Raw genomic sequence first — 5,097 nt, forward strand, 5'->3', positions numbered from 1 at the left:
TCCAGGCCTCATGGTTCTCTCTGCTCCTTTCTCTTGGCCTCCCTTACTGATGGGACCCTCCTAACGTTGTGCTAGTGAGCGTCTACAGCACACGCCTGCTTTTTGTGCCAGTGTCTTGTGAAGATATTGAACAGCTGCATCTGAGGACTGATCTTTGAGGATCTTCACTGCTAACCTCCCTCCTGTCTACCTGCTGCTCCCTCTTGTTTGCTGCCTTTTGCCTGTCAGTCCTTACCCTCTTGGCAATTCTATTAATTAACTAATAATTTCTCCTGTGGCCCTGTAACAAATGCTTTACTGAAAATTTACTGTTTTCCTTGTCTAGAAAATCAGTTATCTTCTTAAAGAAAGATACCAGGTTAATCTGACCCAATCCACATGGTAAACCTATGTTACAGTTTTACCCCATTTGTATTTTACCTCCATGTTTTTAGTCGTCCATTTCCTTGACATTTTTATTTCTGTAACTGTCTGGATTATTCCTCCTTCCCTTTCTCCGAGCATACCTTCATCATCATTATCCTTCTGGAACACTGAGACAAACTATTCATTTAGATTTAATTAATAAAGCACATGTTCAGTCATATATTGAACATTATTCTTGTAAAAAATATATTGCTTATGTACACAGTGGGTCAATGTTCACCAAACTCTTCCTGGAATACTTACAGACTTTTTACTATAGTGCATGAGCTCTGCTGTCAGATTTAAAATGTATGCCATCCACTGTTTCACCTGTCTAGCTGCCCAGAAGTAGTTCACAAGAAATCTAATAAAAAGAGGGAGGGGGAAAAGCGTGGTGAGTCATTACTGCACAGAACAGTGCTTCTCAACCTCATTAGACTCAAAGCATTGCTTGGAAAATGCCAGCTCTTCGTTTCTTGACTACAGAAAAATAATATAGCAATTCTGTTGCAAAGAACTCAGAAAGACCACAACAGATCAGAATGTTTTTGACACTATGGATTCTTATTTGAAAGCTCTGGATTTATCTTGTAAATCGTTTGCTGGTGTTTGCATGCCTAATATTGCATGACACCCCACAGCACCCTTAAAAGGGCTTCACGTCACCCTAGTTGAAAATCATTGACATAGAAGATATTGCAGGATTAAATGACAAATATTTTTCCTAGCAACATTTTCATCTGTTCTGTTCAATATAGATGCAAAGCTTTCCATAAGGGTCTCTACAGAGAAAAATGAATACCTCAAATGCCCAGAACAAAACTATCAGTTCTTAGCATCTCCTGCCACTCATTTCCTTACTGCTTTCCTCTTCTTTCTTGCTGTTTAGGGAATTCATGTATATAAAGTCCCACACTATGGGAGACTAATAGTGCTGTGAAGAGACATATTCATATGTAAGCTACTGTGGGAATGGAGCTCACCTGATGTCTGCAGAAATAGAGTTTAATGTTCATAGGCTGAAAATGTAGGCTATGGCTGCTTGAGCCAGGAGATGTACAAGCTAGAACCTGTTATCATAGTTTCATAGTTGTTAGGGGCAGGAAGGGACCTTACAGATCATAGGGTCCAGCCCCCTTGCACTTGGGCAGGAAACACTGCTGGGATCAAATGATCCCTGCAAAATGAGCATCAGGATGTTTTTTGAAGATCGCCAGGGTGGATGACTGTACCGCCTCTGGGGGGAGCCTATTCCAAACCCTCAGCATCCAGCTTGTAAAGAAGTTTTTCCTTATGTCTAGCCTGAAGTGATCTTCAATTAGCTTGTGCCCATTATTTCTTGTCTTCCCCTGGGGGGCCTTGGTGAATAGATGCTCCCCCAAACCCTGATGTATGCCCCTGATATACTTATAGGCTGCAACCAAATCCCCTCTCCAGGCTAAAAATCCCAAGTCCCTCAGCCTCTCCTCATATGTCTTGGTCTCCAGGCCTCTAATCATGTGTGTGATCCTCCTCCGGAGTCTCTCGAGCTTCTCCACATCCTTCTTGAAGTGCAGCGCCCAAAACTGGACGCAACACTCCACTTATGATCTCATCAAGGCCGAATAAAGTGGGAGGATGACATCCTTTGCCTTGCTTGAGATGCCTCAGTGGATGCATGCCAGTGTTTGGTTAGCTCTGACAGCTATGGCATTGCATTGGTGGCTCATGTTCATTTTATTGTCAATGATGACACCCAGGTCTTGTTCAGTCATGGTGCTGGCAAGCAGAGCACTGCTGAGCCTGTGTGTTATGGGTTATTTCTCCCCAGATAGAGCACTTTACATGTCTCTTTATTAAATGACATCAAGTTGAGGTCTGCCCACTTCACAAGCCTGTCCAGGTTGGCCTGTATTGCTAGCCTGTCTTTGAGTGTGACAGCGCTCCTCCATAGCTTGGTGTTTTCAGTGAACTTTGCCAGATTGCTTGTAACACCCTGGAGCCAGTTACCTAGCCACTGGACTGTGAAGTTGTTGAGGCCACATTTTCCCAATTTGACCATGAGGACATTGTGGGAGACCAGCTCAAAGGCCTTTTTGAAGTCCAAGTATATGACATCAACCTCATTCCCTCGATTGAGGTGATGAATAACCTGATCATAGAAGGAAATGAGGTTGGTCTGACATGATCTGCCCATGACGAAACCATGTTAGCTATCCTTCAGAATACTGCCTTCAGTTAGCCTGTGTGTGATGGTTTCTTTGATGATTTTCTCCAGGATTTTACCTGGGATTGAAGTCAAATTGATTGGCCTGTAGTTTTCTGGGTCCTCCCTTCTCCCTTTCTTAAAGATAGGTACCACACTGGCTTTTTTCCAGTCTTCTGGGACCTCTCCCAAGCGTGACAAATCTTCAAATAACTTCACCACTGGTAGCGATGCCATCAGCCAGTTCTTTTAGCACTCTTGGGTGTAGTTCGTCCAGTCCAGTCCAGTCCAGCTGATTTATAGTTATTTATCCTTTCTAGGTGCTCCCCCACAAGATCTACATCAATTGTGGGGTCAATTGTGGAGGGTGGTCACCCCCACCATGGTCATCCTGTATCCTGTCAAGCAGGCTAATATCCTTGAACTGGTGGAATACCAATGTGAAGTATTCATTCAGGAGTTCGGTTTTGTCCTGGGTGTCGGTTAACAGCTATCTCATTTAATTTATCAGGGGCCCTTTGCTTTCCTTGTTCCTTTTGTGACTCGCTACATATTTAAAAAAGGACGTTTTGTTGTCATTGATTCCAGTTGCCAATTTGTGTTCAGTTTGTGCTTTCACTGTCCTGATCTGCTCCCTACAGGTGCGGGTGGCTGCTGAGTACTCCTCTTTGGTACTTCCTGACCTTCATCTCTTGTAGGCTTCTTGCTTTGATGTCAGGAGGTCCATGACTTCCCTTTAGAGAATTCTTGGTTGAGCTGTTCCTCAAGTAGCTTAACCAGTGTTTACCTAGTTATCATCATTAATGAATGATGAAGAGAAGCAGTTCCAAATGCAACAGCAGAGACTCCCTAAGCCTGAAGAAGGGTGCTTGTGCCCGAAAACTTGCAAAGAACTTTTTTCCAACTACTCAGTTGGTCTAAAAAAAAATATTTTCCAAAAGAAGCTTTCCTGCCTATGTCCTTAGACCAACACAGCTACAACCAAAAACCCTGAAAGATTTCTGAGGTACTTTAACTTTTAGTCCAGGAGCAAGGTAAATTGCAAAGACACAAATTCTAATTGTATGGAAGGAAGACAGGGACAGAATGCAGTGATATATTCCAGATAGTGTTTTCCTTTTGGGTTGAGCAGATAGAGCATGTGTCATCTACCCAGTACAGGTGCTTGATAAAACTGCAGAATTAAAATCTACAAGATTTTTGGAATTAAATAAAATAGATTTTTATTTTTTTATCTCATGTTCTGCCACTAGAAGGAGGTAGATGAATAAAATATTCCTTAATTTAAAGCTCTTGATCAAACATTTTGATTCAGATTCTAAATTAGTTTTTAATTTTCATGGGAGTACATAAATGTAGATAATATCAGTTTGGTGATCTCATGCCTTATGTTCTGAGTTCATGCTAGTAAAACCGCCCTTTTAATGATCCTTAACTACTGCACTTGTAATCACTGAGTAATTCTCCTTAGTAATTATGTTTTTGGACTGAATATTGCAGCTCTTAGGCAGAGTTCATGCCATCTCAAATAAAACTGTGCCAGAGTAAGGACTACAGAATAAAACTGCTCATTGTCAAAGCATTTTATGAACATTAAATAACTGGCACAAATCACAGCATTCTTGTAACATAGGGCTATAATTACTATAATTTTTTAATGGATGGAGAAACAGAGGCAGAGGTGAAGTGACTGACTCAAGAGCAAAAGGCCTCATGAAATCAAAGACTAGATAGAACTCAGTAGCTTCTGTCTCAGTAGCTCAGTAGATGGATGATCTCAAACTACATCTTTGCTTAGATTTAGGGCACACATTTTTAAAGATGTTTACATGTTACTCTGTTAAGGTGTTGCATCACCTAACCCCTAGTCACCCTCCTGCTCAGTGGACTCCTCCAACTGAAGTCAGACATCCAGGTTCTTCATAAAACACATAGTGAGAGATAGGTGCTTAAGAAAATGATCTTCAGAAACCAGTGGAACAGGGAACCATCTAAGCCAGAGGTCAGCAACATTTTGGAGCGGGGGAGGAGGGGCAGTTTAATGGACTTAACTCTGAGTGTGAATCACTTCAACTTGGCCCGCAAAGGAGCAGTCCTCACTTCATCCTCCCCTCTCTTTCCACACTCCCCTCTTCCTGGTGGTGCTGCTGCTGTGTCTTCTCCCTGCTTCCCAGCCACTGCATAGGCAAAGCCTCCTGCAGAAGCCTCTTGCTCCTCAAATGCTGCAGAAGCACGTCAGATGCATGACCTGGATAAAATAGCTCCGTAGGCCAGATCCAGTCCACTGATTGCTGACCCTGATCTAAGAAACCAGGCATAAAACAATGGAAAAGGGTGGCATATAGGCAAGTAACTTACCAGAGAGAGTTATCTATTTCTGCTTGAGTTTCTGAGTTAGATACCTAGGCCTCCTCCTATGGGCTTGGGAAGTCCTACTCCAGTAGCCTTGGGGTTAGGAAACTCTCATAGCTCTCATATTACAAACTCACCAGGGGGGACCAGCAGGA

General features: G+C 42.6%; 1 long non-coding RNA gene across 1 annotated transcript in view; it reads left to right on the forward strand.

Annotated features, from left to right (window-relative positions):
* LOC112549567 overlaps positions 1 to 5,097 on the forward strand; it is a 12,822-nt gene that overhangs the window by 712 nt on the left and 7,013 nt on the right. The window lies entirely within an intron of this gene.

Source organism: Alligator sinensis, unplaced genomic scaffold (assembly GCF_000455745.1).
Source record: "Alligator sinensis unplaced genomic scaffold, ASM45574v1 scaffold737_1, whole genome shotgun sequence".
In the NCBI taxonomy this organism is placed as follows: domain Eukaryota; kingdom Metazoa; phylum Chordata; order Crocodylia; family Alligatoridae; genus Alligator; species Alligator sinensis.